The 22,120-nt window shown below is 48.4% G+C and overlaps 1 protein-coding gene across 2 annotated transcripts in view; it reads left to right on the top strand.

Annotated features, from left to right (window-relative positions):
- Positions 1-1,446: 1,446 nt before the first annotated feature.
- NRAS (NRAS proto-oncogene, GTPase) overlaps positions 1,447-22,120 on the top strand; it is a 31,900-nt gene continuing 11,226 nt past the window's right edge. For both annotated transcript variants that reach the window (XM_040423929.1, XM_040423930.1), the window contains exon 1: positions 1,447-1,598. The gene's annotated coding sequence lies outside the window, so the exon portion shown is untranslated. The remainder of the gene's footprint in view (positions 1,599-22,120) is intronic.

Genomic DNA, 22,120 nt, shown 5'->3' with positions numbered 1-22,120 from the left:
AAACTCGCTCGTGTGAAAGGGGCCTAAGGCTAGATCCACATCTACGCTGCGGTATTCCGGTAGGCTGTTCTGGAGGAATTACCGTCCCCGCTATAGCTGTACACGGCTGCATCCCCACCACAGGAGCCATTAGGTTTTTGCCATGAATGTCGGCCTTCTGATGGAACTATACCTCTGTAGGTATACGGATATGGTAATTCCATTAGTCTGCTCCTCTGCTAGAATACTGTAGCACAGATGCGAGCCTAGCCTAATTCGCAGAGCGGCCACACTGATCTGCAAAAAATATGGCTGTGTGAATAGTGCCATAGAAATGGGAATGTGGATAGAACACAGATGAAAAATACGGTTGTGTGCATGAGGCCTCCCATTTTTTCATCAAATAACCCTCCTTATGCCTTTTCACACAGTCACTGTTTGATGCATGCAGTACTTTTTTTTTCTGTCTGAAAAAACTGATTTCAGATGGAAATGGCTAAATCGGATGCCAAATGTGCATAACTGACGCGCAGGATCCGTTTTTCTGCTTTATTGTTCTGTTCTTCTGACGTGTCAGAAGAACAGAAAATGAAACGGTGATGTGAAGTCTGAGCAGCGACCTGGACTCTGGTGGGGGCTGTGAGCCTGTGGTGATGGGGCTCAACTTCCAAGTTGTTCGCCGTCGGCTGCACCTGCACTACTAGTAAGTGTTAGGCCTTATGCACATGACTGTATGTTTTGCGGTTCGCCAAACGAGGATCTCCAGAAGACGGATGTCCGCGTTGCATCCATTTTCTTTTTGGCAAGACCCATTGACTTCAATGGATCCATAGTCTGCATTTTGCAGTCAAGAATAGGCCACGTTCTATCTTTTTGTGGAATGGACACATGGATGTGGACAGCATATGGGTGAAATCCTTGTGCAGTCCCTTTTTTGCGGCCACATAGAAATTAACGGGTCCGTGTGCACAATCCGCAAAAAATGCAGATACAAAATACACCTGTGTGCATGAGGCCTTCTATACATCAGGTTATGTGCACCACCCTGACCAGGTCACTGCGCCGTACATAATGTCACCCGTTAGAGATGGCAGCTGAGGTGGCCACAATTATGTAGCCCATAATACCCTCCTGTCCACAACTGTATCTGTGTCCTGAGGTAACCCGCCGGGCAGGAAGAAAGCAGCCCCACTCAATTGCGTTGTGGAAAAGCCACTAATGCAGAAGAATTGGTCCATTGAAACGATAATGTCAGTGTTCAGTCCGTTCTAGGCTCTGACACCATAAGGAATATCTGTTGTATGAATAGACCCTACATATTTGCCACCATTTCCTGGCACTGTACAGAGTCAGGGACCTCCATATATACATGAAATATGATCTAATGCTTGGCTGTGGAGGGACAGAACAGAACGAGGAGCTTGGCGGGAGAGGTGAGGAGAGGGCGAAGATCTCGCGAGTGTTGGGGCAGAGGACGCGGAAGCGGCTGCCGGGGGAGGAGGAGGAGGGTGCAGGGTGCGCCCGGACAGAGTGGTCGCTCCCGGTGAGGAGCTAGGAAACCAGCGGTAACGTGACCGGTGCATGGACCAGGAGGGGAGCAGCGCCAGGCGGTGCGGAGGGTGAGTACCGGCTGCTCACTGCTCCACACGTGGGTGTCAGGGGGCTGCTCATAGAGCCTGACACTGGTGAGAGTTGTAGTAGTAGGAATTTCCACAGAATGCGGTCAGTGACAGAAGATTAGGGGAGGGGGATCTGAAAGTAAAAAAAACAGCATTACACCATAAGCAGAAAACATTGACCATAAACCACAAGAAGAATGTGTAATTGGGGTCTGACCCTGAGACCCCCACCCAACAGCAGTTGTGCCTGATAAGGGCTCTTTCACACTTGCGTTATTGTCTTCCGGCATAGAGTTCCGTCGTCGGGACTCTATGCCGGAAGAATACTGATCAGGATTATCCTAATGCATTCTGAATGGAGAGTAATCCGTTCAGGATGCATCAGGATGTCTTCAGTTCCGGTACGGAACGTTTTTTGGCCGGAGAAAATACCGCAGCATGCTGCGCTTTTTGCTCCGGCCAAAAATCCTGAAGACTTGCCGCAAGGCCGGATCCGGGATCAATGCCCATTGAAAGGCATTGATCCGGATCCGGCCTTAAGCTAAACGTCGTTTCGGCGCATTGCCGGAGCCGACGTTTAGCTTTTTCAGAGTGGTTACCATGGCTGCCGGGACGCTAAAGTCCTGACAGCCATGGTAAGTGTAGCGGGGAGCAGGGGAGCAGCATACTTACCGTCCGTGCGGCTCCCCGGGCGCTCCAGAGTGACGTCAGGGCGCCCCAAGCGCATGGATCACGTGATCACATGGATCACGTCATCCATGCGCATGGGGCGCTCTGACGTCATTCTGGAGCGCCCGGGGAGCCGCACGGACTGTAAGTATACCGCTCCCCCGCTCCCCGCTCCTACTATGGCAACCAGGACTTTAATAGCGTCCTGGGTGCCATAGTAACACTGAAAGCATTTGGAAGACGGTTCCGTCTTCAAATGCTTTCAGTACACTTGCGTTGTTACGGATCCGGCAGGCACCTCCGGCAACGGAAGTGCATGCCGGATCCCAACAACGCAAGTGTGAAAGAGGCCTAAGTAGGGATCCGTGAAGTTGGACCCCTTTAAGGCTACTTTCACACTAGCGTTCGGGGCTCCGCTTGTGAGTTCCGTTTGAAGGCTCTCACAAGCGGCCCCGAACGGATCCGTACTGCCCCAATGCATTCTGAGTGGATGCGGATCCGCTCAGAATGCATCAGTTTGGCACCGTTTGTCCTCCGCTCCGCTCAGCAGACGGACACCCGAACGCTGCTTGCAGCGTTTTCGTGTCCGCCTGGCCGTGCGGAGCCAAACGGATCCGTCCAGACTTACAATGCAAGTCAATGGGGACGGATCCGTTTGACATTGACACAATATGGTGCAATTTCAAACGGATCCGTCCCCCATTGACTTTCAATGTAAAGTCAGGATTATACCATCAGATCGGAGTTTTCTCCAATCCGATGGTATATTTTAACTTGAAGCGTCCCCATCACCATGGGAACGCTTCTATGTTAGAATATACCATCGGATTTGAGTTACATCGTGAAACTCAAATCCGACAGTATATTATAACACAGAGGCGTTCCCATGGTGATGGGGACGCTTCAAGTTAGAATATACTGAGAACTGTGCACATGACTGCCCCCTGCTGCCTGGCAGGTGCTGCCAGGCAGCAGGGGGCAGACCCCCCCCCTCCTGTATTTAACTTATTGGTGGCCAGTGCGGCCCCCCCTCCCTCCCCAGTATTCATTGTAACCAGTGCGGCCCCCCTCCCTCTATATTCATCGGTGGCCAGTGCGGATATTAAATATGAGCAGTGCGGTCTCCCCCTCCCTCCCTCCCCAGTATTAAATATGAGCAGTGCGGTCTCCCCCCTCCCTCCCCAGTATTAAATATGAGCAGTGCGGTCTCCCCCTCCCTCCCTCCCCAGTATTAAATATGAGCAGTGCGGTCTCCCCCTCCCTCCCTCCCCAGTATTAAATATGAGCAGTGCTGCCTCCCCCTCCCTCTATTCATTGGTGGCCAGTGCGGATTCAAAGTATTGTGATCAGTGCGGCCTCCCCTCTCTTCCCCCCCCCCCCCCCCCCACCATCATTGGTGGCAGCGGAGAGTACCGATCGGAGTCCCAGTTTAAATCGCTGGGGCTCCGATCGGTTACCATGGCAGCCAAGACGCTATTGCAGTCTTGGCTGCCATGGTTACTTAGCAACAAATAACAGCATTATACTTACCTGAAGAGCTGCGATGTCTGTGACCGGCCGGGAGCTCCTCCTACTGGTAAGTGACAGGTCTATAGGCAATGCGCCGCACAGACCTGTCACTTTACCAGTAGGAGGAGCTCCCGGCCGGTCACATAGATCGCAGCTCTTCAGGTAAGTATAATGATTCTATTTGTTGCTAAGTAACCATGGCAGCCAAGACTGCAATAGCGTCTTGGCTGCCATGGTAACCGATCGGAGCCCCAGCGATTTAAACTGGGACTCCGATCGGTACTCTCCGCTGCCACCAATGATGGGGGGAGAGGCCGCACTGATCACAATACTTTTAATCCGCACTGGCCACCAATGAATAGAGGGAGGGGGAGGCCGCACTGCTCATATTTAATACTGGGGAGGGAGGGAGGGAGGGGGAGACCGCACTGCTCATATTTAATACTGGGGAGGGAGGGGGGGAAAGACCGCACTGATCATATTTAATACTGGGGAGGGAGGGGGGGGAGACCGCACTGCTCATATTTAATACTGGGGAGGGAGGGAGGGGGAGACCGCACTGCTCATATTTAATATCCGCACTGGCCACCGATGAATATAGAGGGAGGGGGGCCGCACTGGTTACAATTAATACTGGGGAGGGAGGGGGGGCCGCACTGGCCACCAATAGGTTAAATACAGGAGGGGGCGGGGGTCTGCCCCCTGCTGCCTGGCAGCATCTGCCAGGCAGCAGGGGGCAGTCATGTACACAGTTCTCAGTATATTCTAACTTGAAGCGTCCCCATCACCATGGGAACGCTTCTGTGTTTAGAATATACTGTCGGATCTGAGTTTTCCGAAGTGAAAAATCAGATCTGAAATAAACTGTTATGCAAACGGATCCGTTCTGAACGGATGCAAGCGTTTGCATTATAGGAGCGGATCCGTCTGATGAAACATCAGACGGACCCGCTCGAACGCTAGTGTGAAAGTAGCCTTAGGCTACCTAAACACTCACGTTTTGGGTGGATCTGTCATGGATCCGTTACAATAATACAACCGCCTGCATCCGTCATGAACGGATCCGTTTGTATTATCTGTAACATAGCCAGGACGGATCCGTCATGAACTCCAATGAAAGTCAATAGGGGACGGGTCCGTTTTCTGTAGTGCCAGAGAAAACGGATCCGTCCCCATTGACTTACATTGTGTGCCAGGACGGATCCGTTTGGCTCAGTTTCGTCAAGCGGACGACAAAACAATGCAGGCAGCGTTCTGGTGTCCGCCTCCAGAGCGGAATGGAGACTGATCTGATGCATTCTGAGCGGATCATTTTCCATTCAGAATGCATTAGAATGCAAACTGATCCGTTTTGGACCGCTTGTGAGAGCCCTGAACGGATCTCCCAAACGGAAACCAAAACGCAAGTGTGAAAGTAAAAGGCTATGTGAAAGAATGGGGGGCATACTCCCCTATTTGTCCGGACCTGTAAAGGAAAGATGACTTGCCTGCTTCCTGGTGCTGGCTCCTCGCTATTTCTTCAACCAGCCTGCGACGCTCCGCTGGGCTCCCTCGATGTCAACATCTGGTTTGACATCGCCGCAGCCAATCACTAGAACGTGGCGGTGACCGGTGACAAAGAGTCACATGATGCAAGGAGATCCAGTCTCTGCTGCAGCCAGTGATTTTGCTGTTGCAATGTTAGGCCTCTTTCACACGAGCGAGTTTTCCGCGCGGGTGCAATGCGTGAGGTGAACACATTGCACCCGCACTGAATCCGGACCCATTCATTTCTATAGGGCTATGCACACGAGCAGTGATTTTCACGCATCACTTGTGCGTTGCGTGAAAATTGCAGCATGTTCTATATTCAGCGTTTTTCACGCAATGCAGGCCCCATAGAAGTGAATGGAGCTGCGTGAAAATCGCAAGCAAGTGCGGATGCGGTGCGATTTTTCATGCACGGTTGCTAGGAGACGATCGGGATGGGGACACGATCTTTATTATTTTCCCTTATAACATGGTTATAAGGGAAAATAATAGAATTCTGAATACAGAATGCATAGTACAATAGGGCTGGAGGGGTTAAAAAATTATAATTTTAAGGGCTCTTTCACACTTGCGTTGTTCTTTTCCGGCATAGAGTTCCGTCGTCGGGGCTCTATGCCGGAAAAATCCTGATCAGGATTATCCCAATGCATTCTGAATGGAGAGAAATCCGTTCAGGATGCATCAGGATGTCTTCAGTTCCGGACCGGAACGTCTTTTGGCCGGAGAAAATACCGCAGCATGCTGCGCTTTTTGCTCCGGCCAAAAATCCTGAACACTTGCCGCAAGGCCGGATCCGGAATTAATGCCCATTGAAAGGCATTAATCCGGATCCGGCCTTAAGCTAAACGTTGTTTCGACGCATTACCGGATCTGACGTTTAGCTTTTTCTGAATGGTTACCATGGCTGCCAGGACGCTAAAGTCCTGTTTGCCATGGTAAAGTGTAGTGGGGAGCAGTATACTTACCGTCCGTGCGGCTCCCGGGGCGCTTCAGAGTGACGTCAGGGCGCCCCACGCGCATGGATGACGTGATCGCATGGATCACGTCATCCATGCGCATGGAGCGCTCTGACGTCCGGGAGCCGCACGGACAGTAAGTATACTGGTCCCCCGCTCCCCACTACTATTATGGCAACCAGGACTTTAATAGCGTCCTGGGTGCCATAGTAACACTGAACGCATTTTGAAGACGGATCAGTCTTCAAATGCTTTCAGTTCACTTGCGGTGTCACGGATCCGGCGGGCACTTCCGGCAAATGGAGTACACGACGGATCCGGACAACGCAAGTGTGAAAGAGCCCTATCTCGCCTTAATACACTTGTTCACGCAGCCGGCATCTCTTCTGTCTTCTTTGAGGAATAGGACCTTTTGATGACGTCACTACGCTCATCACATGGTCCATCACATGATCTTTTACCATGGTGATGGATCATGTGACGGACCATGTGATGAGCTTAGTGACGTCATCAAAGGTCCTATTCCTCAAAGAAGACAGAAGAGATGTCGGCTGCGCGAACAAGTGTATTAAGGTGAGTTCTATTTTTTTTTATTTATTTTTATTTTTTTTTTAACCCCTCCAGCCCCTATTGTACTATGCATTCTGTATTAGAATGCTATTATTTTCCCTTATAACCATGTTATAAGGGGAAATAATACAATCTACACAACCTTGAACCCAAACCTGAACTTCTGTGAAGAAGTTCGGGTCTGGGTACCACATTCAGTTTTTTATCACGCGCGTGCAAAACGCATTGCACCCGCGCGATAAAAATGGAACAACGGAACGCAATCGCAGTCAAAACTGACTGCAATTGCATACCTCCTCGCGCGGGTTTGCCGCAAAGCATCCGGACCTTATCCAGACACTCACGTGTGAAAGAGGCCTTAAAGGGGTTATCCAATGTCTAAAACATACCTGCTTCTGCCCCACATATAGATTATACTTACCCCTGAACCTGCTTCGCTTCTGATCCCTGCACGGCCGCCGCTGCGTCACCTGCGATGCTAGGGAGGCTCGTTCTGGTCGTGGCCTGCTATTGGCTGCTACACCCATCGCCGGATGTTTTGATCCACATGACGGAGAGATGCAGCGGCGGGCGTGCGGGGATCAGGAGCGACGCGTGTGCCAGGGAGCGGGGTAAGTGTAATCCTATATGAGGGGCCCAGGCATTTGGGGGCATGTTTTAGACTTCAGATAACCCCTTTTAAACTGGATGCTGACAGCCCAGCGGAGCGTCACAGGCCTGCAGGAGAAGGAGCAGGTAAGTAATCTTCCCTTTACAGGTCCGGACAAATTGGGGTTGGGGTTTGCACATTCTTGCACAACCCCTTTAAAGATAGAGGATAATGATTGGCTGAGTGATCATTTCCTGTGAACCAGTAGGGTTCAGGAAGTAGAGACCTGCGGGTATCGGTGAGTTAAAGCCCCATTCAGACCCAGACATTTTCGATTGGGGAGAAATCTGGCGATGGAGCCGGCCAGGGGATATGCTGGATACACTAAGGAGCACATGTATTGTGTGGACGGGCGTTATCTTGTTGAAACTCCACATCTCGTGAGTCAAAGAAGGCAGTAGGACTGGTTCCATGATGTCCTGGACCTACTGAAGGCTGGTCAATGTTCCCTACACGAATACCCAATGAGAACGGGCATGGTAGCAGAGGTCGCAATAACGTCATAGACGCCTGTACAGACAATTTTACGCTTTGAAACAAGTTTGATGCGTATGAATACGTACAGACTTTCCCTGCACTTGATGAGCGCAATGCGCTCTGTGAACGGCACGGGCAGCATAGCAGTTCTTCAGGTGCCCGAAACATCCACTGGCAAAGCTCCATACTCTTAGGTAGGGCTGGGCGATATGGCCTAAAATCTATATCGCAATATAATTTGAAGCATGTGTGATATAGCGATATATCACAATATATTATTTTCTTCTGTATGTATACAAATTACATGGCCATCATCATCCATGTCCCCCAGCCAGCCCCATGCCATTGCCATTTGCCATCATCCATGTCTCCCAGTCAGCGCCATCAGCCCCATGCCATTGCCACCATCATCCTGTGCCCCAGCCAGCGCCATCAGCCCCATGCCATAGCCATCCATCCCCGGGCCCCTTCGGATACACTTACCTTTCCTGCAGCGTGCGCGGCTGGCTGATGGAGTCCGCAGCAGACGGACTGCGTCTTCTTCACAGCATGCACTGGGAAGGGACCTGACGTCACACACAGCGTCAGCCACCGCGCTGACGATGTGTGAACGCAAGGCCCTGCAGCGCGGTGCAGAGTCGGGAGGCCACGGAGCGGTAAGTGAGAAGCTTCTTCAATTCACTACCGCTCCGTGGTCATCTATCGCGATATAACTAAAATCTATATCGTGGCCGGAATTTATGGCTATAATATCGTATATCGTTTATATCGCCCACCCCTCCTCTCAGGTAACAACTAGGGATGAGCGAATCATCCAAAGTCGATTCGCATAAAACTTCTTTACAATACTGTAGGGAGCGAGCGCTCCGTAAGTATTAGAATGTATTGGCCCCTATGAGTCAAAGTTATTACTTTGCGAAGTGACGCGAGACTTCGGGTGATAACTTCAAAAAAATTTGTACTGTAAAAAACCTTTTACCAAACTCTGTTTCGGTTCCAAGTGGTACCTCGCTCGCTCCGTACCGTATTTTAACGAAGTTTTATGCGAATCGCTGTACCTTCTCCACTGAATGTTCACAGATCAGTTATGTTCAGGGGTGACCTTAAAGGGCTTCTGTCACTCCACTAAAGTCTTTTTTTTTTTGGCTACTTATAATCCCTATACTGCGATATATCAATACATAATGTTATTAATCATTATTAAAACTGACTTTTATCATATGCAAATTACCTGTCTACCAGCAAGGAGGGCGGCTATTTGCTGGTAGCAGCCGCATCCTCCTTTCATAATGACGCCGCCTCCTCATGTTGATTGACAGGCCCAGCGAATGCGCTCGTTCTCTGGCTGGCCCTGTCTGTATTCAAAATCTGGCGCATACCTGTCTTCAGTCGGCACAGGCGCACTAAGGGGAGGACGCTCGCTCGGCCGCTCTATCCTCAATGCGCCTGCGCCGGGTGTAGATGTGACGTCATCGGCGCAGGCGCATTGAGGAAGGAGCGGCCGAGCGAGCATCCTCCTTTCAGTGCGCCTGCACCGACTGAAGACCGGTACGGCGAAGGCGCGAGATTTAAAACGCAGACAGGGCCCTGGCATTCGCTGGCCCTGTCAATTAACATGAGGAGGGGGCGTCATCATGGTAGACAGGTAATTTGCATATGATAAAAGTCCGTTTTTTGAATTAACTACTGAACCAAAATGATTAATAACATTATGTATTGATATATCGCAGTATAGGGATTATAAGTAGCCAAAAAAAAAAAAGACTTTAGTGGAATGACAGAAGCCCTTTAAAGAATAGCTGTTGTATTTTTTATTTTTTTTTAGGAGTATTGGATTGTGGTGATTAATATCACCTTGGTGGCCCTATTTCAACTTTTCACTGTGTATTCAATTCCCCCTTAATTCCACAGTTTTGTTCCCTGTACTGCCTACTTTTACCTGTGCTTAAAATAGGGTTGCTAGGCATGGTCCGTCTATCTGTTGATACAGCCCGGGACTGTAAGTAAATGATTAAAGCCAGGTCCTCCCCAGCAGCTGATAACAGTGCCTGGGCTGTGTGCACTTCTCCCTGTCCCTGCGCTTGGCAGACGCTCCCTCACTCAGCAGAGCTGGAGAATGCAGAGTGGAAGCAGCGCAGACCAGGGAAGGGAGATCTGCCGTCTGCTCAGTGTATAAATGAAAGCAACATGTGGTAAGAGGACCCCTTTGTGCTGCCGGAGATTAACCCTTTAGGGGGAAGGGCTCTGGTTACTGACACTTTTGGGGGGCTATTGTTACTGGCTAGTGAGGGCAGGCGGGATTAGCCTCAGGGTGAGGGCAGTGGCAGCCATCTTAACTGAATAGTAAAATTGCAGTTTTATGCAGACTGGTTGCTAAGGGCTGAATTTTATTAAATATGGGGTAAGTCAGTCTAATAGTAACTGATTCTGGAATATCATGTTATTAGTAACTACATATATGAAAATTTTAATTAGGGTCTAAATGTGACAGTTATCCTTTAACCGCCTAATGCAGGATTGCGTCCTGCGGGCGGTCGATCTGTTCCTCCTGGACGCATCGGCGCGTCCTCTCGCGAGACGCGAGATTTCCTGTGAACGCGCGCACACAGGAGCGCGCGTTCACAGGATCGGGAGGTAAACGAGTACATCTACAGCCTGCCAGCGGTGATCCTTCGCTGGCAGGCTGTAGATGCAATTTTTTTAACCCCAAAAAGGTATATTAGACGCTGTTTTGTTAACAGCGTCTAATATACCTGGTCCTCTGGTGGTTCTTTTGCTTGGATCGACCACCAGAGGACACAGGCAGCTCTGTAAGTAGCACCAAACACCACTACACTACACTCCCCCCCCCCCCCCCCCCGCTGTCACTTATTAACTCCTGATCACCCCATATTAGACTCCCTGATCACCCCCCTGTCATTGATCACCCCCCTGTAAGGCTCCATTCAGACATCCGCATGTTTTGTGGATCCGCAAAACACGGACACCGCGGATCCGCAAAACACGGACATCGGCAATGTGCTTTCCGCATTTTGCGGATCCGCACATTAGGGATCGACCGATTATCGGTTTGGCCGATATTATCGGCCGATATTGAGGATTTTGAACGTTATCGGCATCTATTTTGCCGATATTCCGATAACGTATGGGGAACACAGAACGCGCTGCTCTCAGCGCTCTCCGTGTTCCCTCCGCAGCACAGGGGAGAAGGAAGCAGTGTCTCCCTCCCCCTGTGCTGCTGCTGCCGCCAATGAGAGGAGAGAACATAAGAGGAGGGGAGGGGCTGTGGCCACTGCGCCACCAATGAAGGTAAGCCTTTCATTCATTCATATACAGGAGGCGGGAGCTGGCTGCAGAATCACATAGCCGGCTCCCGACCTCTATGAGCGGTAGCTGCGATCTGCGGTAGTTAACTCCTCAGGTGCCGCGGCTCGCAGCTACCGCTCATAGAGGTCGGGAGCCGGCTATGTGATTCTGCAGCCAGCTCCCGCCTCCTGAATATGAATGATTGAAAGACATCTTCATTGGTGGCGCAGTGTGCACCCCCCAAGCCCCCCAGTATAAATCATTGGTGGCGCAGTGCGCCCCCCACCCCCATCCCAATCCCGGCCAATAGTAAAAACATTGGTGGCGCAGTGCGCCCCCCCCTTCCCACCCAGTATTACTCATTGGTGGCAGTGGCCACAGGATCCCCCTCCTCCCCCGATTAGAGCCCCAGCAGTGTAAGCCTGGGGCTCCGATCGGTTACCATGGCAGCCAGGACGCTATTGAAGCCCTGGCTGACATGGTAAGCTCCATGCTGCTGTGTGCACAAAGCACAGAGCAGCAGGGACAGTGTGAGATCCTATTCACCCTGATAGAGCTCTATCAGGGGGAATAGGACAAGGGTTCTAGTCCCTAAGGGGGCTAAAAGTTAGTAAAATAAAAACCACAAAAATATTAAGTATAAATGAAAAAGATTTATAAAAAAAAAAAAAAAAAAAATACACATTAACAATAAACATTAATTTTCAGCAGATTTGTGTAGGAAATATTTTTTTTTCTCAAAAATGAAAATTCCCAGAATATCGGTATGAATTATCGGCTATCGGCCTGAAAGTTCACAAATTATCGGTATCGGTATCGGCCCTAAAAAATCAATATCGGTCGATCCCTACCGCACATTGCCAGAACTATATAGAAAATGCCTTTTCTATATAGGACATGTTCTATAGGCTCTACAAAAAACGCAGTGTTCGCCCGATAAGGCCTGATCTTGTGCGCACACTTGCGTTCAGTCCGCCCCACCGCAGTGACAGAATTTTTTTTTTTCTGATCACTGCAAAAACACCGTAAAATCGCTGCGGCGCTATAAAAAGATCACTTTTGAGTGGCATGGCGAGTTCATAGATTTTTTATTTTTTTTGGCACAAGTTAAATACCCCACATGTGACCCCATTTTGGAAAGAAGACACCCCAAGGTATTTCGTGAGGGGCATGGCGAGTTCATGTAAAATTTTATTTTTTGTCACAAGTTAGTGGAATATGAGACTTTGTAAGAGAAAAAAAATAATAATAATATTCCGCTAACTTGTGCAAAAAAAATATATATTCTAGGAACTCGCCATGCGCCTCACGGAATACCTTGGGGTGTCTTCTTTCCAAAATGGGGTCACTTGTGGGGTATTTATACTGCCCTGGCATTTTAGGGGACCTAAAGCGTGAGAAGTAGTTTGGAATCCAAATGCGTAAAAAATGCCCTGTGAAATCGTAAAGATTCTCATTGGAATTTGGGCCCCTTTGAGCACCTAGGCTGCAAAAAAGTGTCACATGTGGTATCGCCGTACTCAGGAGAAGTAGGGCAATGTGTTTTGGGGTGTATTTTTACATATACCCATACTGTGTGTGAGAAATATCTCTGTAAATGACAACTTTTTAATTTTTTTTATACAAAGTTGTCATTTTACAGAGATATTTCTCTCACCCAGCATGGGTATATGTAAAAATACACCCCAAAACACATTGCCCTACTTCTCCTGAGTACGGTGATACCACATGTGTGACACTTTTTTGCAGCCTAGGTGCGTAAAGGGGCCGAAAGTCCAAAGAGTACCTTTAGGCTTTACAGGGTTGCTCACAATTTAGCCCCGCCCAAAATGCCAGAACAGTAAACACACCCCACAAATGACCCCATTTCGGAAAGTAGACACCCCAAGGTATTCGCTGAGGGGCATATTGAGTCCATGAAAGATTGAACTTTTTGTCACAAGTTAGCGGAAAGGGAGACTTTGTGAAAAAAAAAAAAAAATAATAATTTCCGCTAACTTGTGCCAAAAAACTTCTATGAACTCGCCATGCCCCTCACGGAATACCCTGGGGTGTCTTCTTTCCAAAATGGGGTCACTTGTGGTGTATTTATACTGCCCTGGCATTTTAGGGGCCCTAAAGCGTGAGAAGTCTGGAATCCAAATGCCTAAAAATGCCCTCCTAAAAGGTACTCGCTGGAATTTGGGCCCCTTTGCGCACCTAGGCTGCAAAAAAGTGTCACACGTGGTATCGCCGTACTCAGGAGAAATAGGGCAATGTGTTTTGGGGTGTCCTTTTACATATACCTATGCTGGGTGAGAGAAATATCTCTGTAAAATGACAACTTTGTATAAAAAAATGGGAAAAGTTGTCTTTTACAGAGATATTTATCTCACCCAGCATGGGTATATGTAAAAATACACCCCAAAACACATTGCCCTACTTCTCCTGAGTACAGCGATACCACATGTGTGACACTTTTTTGCAGCCTAGGTGCGCAAAGGGGCCCAAATTCCAAAGAGTATCTTTACGATTTCACAGGGCATTTTTTACGCATTTGGATTCCAAACTACTTCTCACGCTTTAGGTCCCCTAAAATGCCAGGGCAGTATAAATACCCCACAAGTGACCCCATTTTGGAAAGAAGACACCCCAAGGTATTCCGTGAGGGGTATGGTGAGTTCATGTAAAATTTTATTATTAGTTAGTGGAATATGAGACTTGGTAAGAAAAAAAGAAAAATCATTTTCCGTTAACTTGTGACAAAAAATAAAAACTTCCATGAACTCACTATGCCCATCAGCGAATACCTTAGGGTGTCTACTTTCCGAAATGGGGTCATTTGTGGGGTTTTTCTACTGTCTGGGCATTGTAGAACCTCAGGAAACATTACAGGTGCTCAGAAAGTCAGAGCTGCTTCAAAATGCGGAATTTCACATTTTTGTACCATAGTTTGTAAACGCTATAACTTTTGCGCAAACCAATAAATATACACTTATTGCATTTTTTTTTATCAAAGACATGTAAAACAATAACATTTATATAGAAATGTAGTTTTGTTTGAAAAATTTTACAACAGAAAGTGAAAAATGTCATTTTTTTGTAAAAATTTTGATTAATAACAAAAAAAGGAAAAATGTCAGCAGCAATGAAATACCACCAAATGAAAGCTCTATTAGTGAGAAGAAAAGGAGGTAAAATTCATTTGGGTGGTAAGTTGTATGACCGAGCAATAAACTGTGAAAGTAGTGTAGTGCAGAATTGTAAAAAGTGGTCTGGTCATTAAGGGGGTTTAAGCTAGGGGAGCTGAGGTGGTTACACGTGTCAGTACACATGATTGTGTCAGTGTATGGTACTGTGAATGAGATGTTTAGTTTCCTGTTATTTCATATGGGAATCAGAGTTTTGGATATCTTTTATGTGAATTTGGACAAGTTCTTGAATAGGAAATGCTACAAGGGCGTGCCCCTCGGCAGTGACATCTGTACAATACAATGACTGATAGAACATTGTGCCCCCATGTTTCTCATTCAAGTGGCATGTTCTCCAGTTTTATTTTATCCCATTTCCTTGAGCCTGATACTGGGTCTCTACACGTCCATCACCTTGTCATTGTCGGGGCCAAAATTCAGCGGCAATCAAGATTATTGTAGCTGCGATTCAACCGGTTTATCCAGCCTCTGGAAATATTTTATCGAACACAAAAAATTCCAACATTTTCCAGCATTTGCAAAGTTTTTATGCCACTCTGCGGGAGGAGAGCAGGAATGTCTGAAAATAGACTTTTTACTGCATCCAAAATATTAAAATATCATGTTATTTCTCTCGGTGAGTACTGTAAAAACATCACAGTGCGGGAACTGTAGTTTGTAGGACTTGTCCCGAAATAGTACCAATAAAAACTGCGGATAACCTGCAAAAAAAGGTCCTTACACACCTCCACCGACAGAAAAGTGCAAGAAAGAAAGAAAACAAGGTTTTATTCTTCAAAATGAATAAAACATACAATACAAATTTGCTATTTTCTGTAATCAAATTGACTTGCAGACTCCCTAGCGAATTCCGTAAAAACAAAACCGAGAATGCAATGGCTGACTTTGTGTTAAATTCCTATTCCATCCCACAAAATTTTTTTATTTTTTTTTTACAGTTTCACAATACATTATATGGAATATTAAACAGTGCCATCAAAAATTGTTGCTAAGTCTGTAATAGTATGTACTAGGCTCCTAAATTCTCTCTAGAGGCAACTGCAGGCAGTCTGTGGGGTTGTCTCACTTCAGCAAATGGCATTTATCATGTAGAGAAAGTTAATACAAGTCACTTACTTATGTATTGTGATTGTCCATATTGCTTCCTTTGCTGGCTAGATTAAATTTTTCCAACACATTATACACTGCTCGTTTCCATGGTTACAGACCACCCTGCAATTCATCAGCGGTGTCCGTGCTTGGATACTATAGGAAAAAGCATTAGCCTCTCTGGTGGCTGGGACCGCGGGAGCTCACATAGGCTGTTGTTTTTTCCTATGGTGTGCAAGCACGGCCACAGCTATTGGATGACAGGGTGGTCATAACCATGGAAACGAGCAGTGCTGCAGCTATCAATTATTTTAGTAATTAAGTATTCTATCGATTAATCCAACAATTAATCAAGTACTCTAAGAAAGCAACTTGAAAATAACACTTTCCTTTATTAAAACTCATCAGACCCCCCTGCCATCAGTCCTCAGTGCCATCAGCCCCCCATGCCCACAGGTCCCCCTGTACCATCAGCTCCCCCATGCTATCAGTCTTCAGTGCCATCAGCTCCCCCAGTGCCATCAGTACTCAGTGCCATCACCCCCCCATGCTATCAGTCCTCTGTACTATTGGTCCTCTATGCCATCAGCTCCCCCCCCCCATGCTATCAGTCCTCTGTGCCATCAGCTCCGCCCAGTTCCATCAGCTCCCACCAGTGCCATCTTTCCTCTGTGCCATAATCTCCCCCCCCCCAGTGCCATAATCTCTCCCCCCAGTGCCATAATCTCCCCCCCCCTAGTGCCATAACCTCCCCCCCCCAGTGCCATAATCTCCCCCCCCCAGTGCCATAATCTCCCCCCCCCAGTGCCATAATCTCCCCCCCCCAGTGCCATCATCTCCCCCCCCCCAGTGCCATCATCTCCCCCCCCCCAGTGCCATAATCTCCCCCCCCCCAGTGCCATCATCTCCCCCCCCCCCCCAGTGCCATCATCTCCCCCCCCCCCCCAGTGCCATCATCTCCCCCCCCCCAGTGCCATCATCTCCCCCCCCCCCCCAGTGCCATCATCTCCCCCCCCCAGTGCCATCATCTCCCCCCCCCCCCAGTGCCATCATCTCCCCCCCCCCCAGTGCCATCATCTCCCCCCCCCCCCAGTGCCATAATCTCCCCCCCCCCCCAGTGCCATCATCTCCCCCCCCCCCAGTGCCATCATCTCCCCCCCCCCCCAGTGCCATCATCTCCCCCCCCCCCCAGTGCCATCATCTCCCCCCCCCCCCAGTGCCATCATCTCCCCCCCCCAGTGCCATCATCTCTCCCCCCAGTGCCATCATCTCTCCCCCCAGTGCCATCATCTCTCCCCCCAGTGCCATCATCTCCCCCCCCCCCCAGTGCCATCATCTCCCCCCCCCCAGTGCCATCATCTCCCCCCCCCCCCGTGCCATAATCCCCCCCCCCCCCAGTGCCATAATCTCCCCCCCCCCCCAGTGCCATAATCTCCCCCCCCCCCAGTGCCATAATCTCCCCCCCCCCCAGTGCCATAATCTCCCCCCCCCCCCAGTGCCATCATCTCCCCCCCCCCCCCCCAGTGCCATCATCCCCCCCCCCCCCCAGTGCCATCATCTCCCCCCCTAGTGCCATCAGTACTCTGTGCCATCAGCTCCCCCCAGTACTATGTACCATCAGTCCTCTGTGCCAGCAGCTCCCCCCAGTGCCATCAGTCCTCTGTGCCAGCAGCTCCCCCCAGTGCCATCAGTACTCTGTGCCAGCAGCTCCCCCCAGTGCCATCAGTACTCTGTGCCATCACCCTCCATGCTATCGGTCCTCTGTGCCATTAGTTCCCCCCAGTGCAATCGGTCCTCTGTGCCATCAGTCCTCCTTCCCTCAACTCCCCCAGTACCACCATCTCCGCTTCTAGCCATCAGTCCCCAGCGCCAGTTTATTACTTACCTCTCCTGTAGGGGCACTGCGGACACGTCACAGCTCGTCCATCCTCTTCTTCCTTGCACGCTGCACTGTCGTCCTGACGTCACACAGCGTCGGGTCATAGTGCACACTTACGTGCACTATGTCCTGATGATGTGTCAGGATCAAGTGCAGCGTGGTGTGGGCCGGTGGGTGACTACGGAGCAAGTGCTTCACTCATGCTCCGTGGTCACAAACGAATCCTCAATGCAAAAAATTAGAATCGAGGATTTTTTTGTGTCGAGTTACTCGATTAATTAGAGCAGGGATCAGCAACCTTCGGCACTCCAGCTGCTGTGAAACTACAACTCCCAGCATTCAAACTTACTGGGCTGTTCTTATAATTCCAACAGAACAGAAAGAAGGATTCTGGGAGTTGTAGTTTCAGAACAGCTGGAATGCCGGAGGTTGCTGATCCCTGAATTAGAGTAATTGTTGAAGCCCTAGAGCAGTATATAATGTGATGGAAAAATGAGTCCAGCCAGCAAAGGAAGCAACATGGACAATCGCAATACATTAGGAAGTGCCTTATATTAACTTTCTCTACATGATAAATGTTATTTGCTGAAGTGACACAACCCCTTTAATGTTTCTCTATGCAGGAGGTTTGGAGCTCTGTATCAGAAAAACTGACCTCTTATTGCTATGAAGATATCTTAAAAAACAATCTGCACAGAATTTTAAACGGTGTTAATGAAAGGTGGTGAACTGTAAAGTACAAGCCTTCCTGGTAGCAGCGCATGAACAGTTGATGCTCCAGTAGCGGAAACATAGCCTCTGTGCTTGCACCGCTAATAGAAAGTCCGGCCCTGTCAGTCAAGTGGCAGTTTCAGGGACATCTCATCTCAGGAGCAGAACCTTGCTTCATGAGATGGATGGATTCTTATGACTTCGCTCATCTCTACTGCTGTATGGGTACGAACCACTGTATTGCCTAGTTTTCATTCCCATACACCACTGTGGCTCTCTCCATTGAAGGCCTCATGCACACGACCGTATTTTCGGTCAGCATCCGATTTGCATTTTATGTGGGTTGGATGCGGACCCATTCATTTCTATGGGGGCCGCTGAAGTTGCAGAGAGCACACTGTGCGCTGTCCGCATCCGTATGTCTGTTCTGCGGCCTCACAAAAAAAAAAAATAGAACATGTCCAATTCCTGTCCACATTCTGGACATGAATAGACATTTCTTCAATAGTGTGAACCTTCAGAACGGCATCCGTGTTTTGTGGATCCACCTTTCGCGGACCGCAAAACACTTATGGCCGTGTGCATGAGACCTACATGTGCTGATTGACATGCTGTATGGTCAGTCTCTGCTCAGTTATGGGCTGATTATCTTCTCATGTAAATTGGCCTTTAGGCTGGGTTCACACCTGCACTCACGTTTGGATTTTCTACTCCCTCATATGAACAGAAATACAAAAATAACGGGGCAAAATCTGTCATTTGACGGACACCAAAAGCAGGCAACAGGCCCTATTGACTTCTCATGGTGTCCATTGGGTTCCATCATTTTACATGCTGCACCGTTTTTTCCTGCAAATTTGACAGAATCTGTAGATGATGTGCACCTAGAGCTACATCTTCTCTGGCTTTTACCATTGAAGTAAAGCTCTTAGCCGTCCTTGTGTTTCATCTGTAGCCTATAAATTGCAGTGAGGTCTCCTACCATCAGGAAACATTCAGACTTCTTACATGCTGAAAAGTAACCACTTCCAATCCTTGTGTAGCGTTTTCTCTGAGCAGATGTGCTTTCACGGAGAAGCTCTAAATCTTCACCATATCCCTATGAGCGTCTGTTCCCTCCTTGCTGCTTCCTTCCTCCAGCTCAGGTGCTTGTCCCAGGCCACCACTTGCTCCTTCTGTGAATGTGGAGAAGGCCCCTGAGCAGCTTCAGGAATCTCCCTTTATGTGTGACTGGAGGAGTTGATGTGCATGTCAAACGGAAAAGGAAGCCGGCAGACACAATCATGGTATCTGTGGTTTCGTTTCACCGGTGGTTGTGTTTTCTCCATGACTACGACCTTGTTTTCTTCTAAACAGATGGATGGACAAATAATGGGAAGTAACTTGGTAGTGACGGCAGGAAGCGAGTCCATTATGTGTTATACGAAGGTGCCGCATGTCAGGGTGGGAAATAATCGCCTTTCCATACAAAAAGTAATACATGTGTGGAAAAGCTTGTGTAAGGTCCGTCTACGTCCTGTAGACTAGTAACGTTAAAGTGGAAGCAATGCAAACACACTTCATTTATTTGTGAGAGGTATCTATATTTGTGAATGCCACTTCCATTTAAAAAGAAAATTAAAGGGCATCTGTCAGCAGATTTGTAGCTATGAAACTGGCTGACCTGTTATATGTGCACTTGGCAGCTGAAGACATCTGTGTTGGTCCCATGTTCATATGTGCCCGCATTGCTGAGAAAAATAATGTTTTATTGTATGCAAATAAGCCTCTAGGAGCAGTGCATGATAGGCCTGGGGATGTCTACCCAATTTTTCTGTATGAAGAGTCTTCGGTGCTTCGTAAGTAACACAGTGAACTATTGTGTTATGTGGGGTGTTACATAGGACTGCATGGAACATCTACTACATTATCTGTACACAGAAAGTTATCACTGTTATCTGGACTGTTATCATAGGACTGCAGGTGACAAATTAAAATTTTAGTTGCCAAATTTAAAATACATACGATTATGATAAAAAAAGACTTGGAGGAGAAGATGAGACGCAGGTCACAGTAGTGAGTTAGCTCTACATATAGGGGAATACAGCACCACATATCTGTTACTTCCAGTGACATCTCCTGTCATGTAGATCTTCTCTTTCCTCTTCTCCTCCGTTTGACCCAGACCGCCATGACTAATTTTTTCTGCCGCATCTCGTCTCTACAGAGTTTGTTACACAGACACGTTAGAGTTCTTCTCATAATTGGGATCATTTATCAAACTGGTGTAAAGTACAACTGGCTTAGGTGCCCATAGCAACCAATCAGATTCCACCTTTCATTTTCCAAAGGAGCTGTCAAAAATGAAGGGTGAAATCTGTTGCAATGGGTAACTAACCCAGTTCTACTTTACACCAGTTTGATAAATTACCCCAAAGGTCCCTATAGTGTCTACAGCAATTATAATGTCCCCTAGAGTGCCCCCAGTAATAATAACACCCTATATTGTGCTCCAGGTAATAATTCCTGTATAGTGTCCCCAGAAATAATGTCCCCTAATAGAAACGCTCCCATATAGTAATTTTCCCCACACTTCCCCCATATAGTAATTTTCCCCACACTTCCCCCGCATAGTAATTTTCCCCACACTTCCCCCGCATAGTAATTTTCCCCACACTTCCCCCGCATAGTAATTTTCCCCACACTTCCCCCGCATAGTAATTTTCCCCACACTTCCCCCGCATAGTAATTTTCCCCACACTGCCCCCGCATAGTAATTTTCCCCACACTTCCCCCGCATAGTAATTTTCCCCACACTTCCCCCGCATAGTAATTTTCCCCACACTTCCCCCGCATAGTAATTTTCCCCACACTTCCCCCGCATAGTAATTTTCCCCACGCTTCCCCCGCATAGTAATTTTCCCCACGCTGCCCCCGCATAGTAATTTTCCCCACGCTGCCCCCGCATAGTAATTTTCCCCACGCTGCCCCCGCATAGTAATTTTCCCCACACTGCCCCCGCATAGTAATTTTCCCCACACTGCCCCCGCATAGTAATTTTCCCCACACTGCCCCCTCACTGACCTTTATTAAGTAATTTGCCCCCCCCCCCGCACTGCCCCCACAGTATAAATTTGCCCCCACGTAGTAGTTTCCCCCTCCACTGTCCCTTCAGTAGTGTTCCCCAAAGTTGGCACAAAAAAAAAAAAGTTAATACTTACCTGTATCCCAGTCGGCGCTCACTCGCAGATGGTGCAGGCGCGCTGCGCACACACGTCATCACACCCGCCTACGCTGGGATTTTACTACCGCATAAGCTTAAGGCCTAGTATGCCTGAAGACTATGGCGGACGGTGGCAGGGCAGGGAACTATGTGCTATCGTGCCCCGCCGTAGTTTGTGGGCTTTTGGGTCGGCGTTGGGCAGAGGCTACAGACCCAAACACCCCAATTATAATCCGCCACTGGTTCTGTCTTATTCCAGTTAACACCCATGTTCCTGATACAGAGCTCCAAATCTCCTGCATAGTCAGGGTTATTGGGTTCAAGTATAGAGGAACGGTCCCAACAGATTTGGGACATTTGGCAACTATGGCCACAGCAACCTGAACCACCCCCAACCAAGACAATGGCCTCTGCAGAGTTCAAAGAGCATGCCTAGAACACTCCCCCTTATAAATCGATCTCCGTTCTACAGGTGTCCATGTGGTTGCTGTAAAGCATATCTCTAAATTCTAATAAAATGTAGGTAACACATACCCATTGTCTACATCTAGCTGAAAGGGAAATACCCCATAGACTCTGCTAATGATTGCACTATGGGGCTCCTCTTGTATTTTCATCACATCTTTCATGGCTACATGATAGACAGAGCCTAAGGTTGGCCATACACATGAGGTACCTGTCGGCCAACAGCTGCCTCACCACTGGCAGCTGCTTATCTCCCCGAGAACATCTTCTCCATTGTGTGCCATCAGGGGAAAGTTGGGAAGCCCCTTACACATGAGAT

This window comes from Bufo bufo, chromosome 3, assembly GCF_905171765.1.
Source record: "Bufo bufo chromosome 3, aBufBuf1.1, whole genome shotgun sequence".
Taxonomy (NCBI): domain Eukaryota; kingdom Metazoa; phylum Chordata; class Amphibia; order Anura; family Bufonidae; genus Bufo; species Bufo bufo.
Note: the sequence above shows the minus strand (reverse complement) of the source record. Positions and strands in the feature narration are given on the sequence as shown.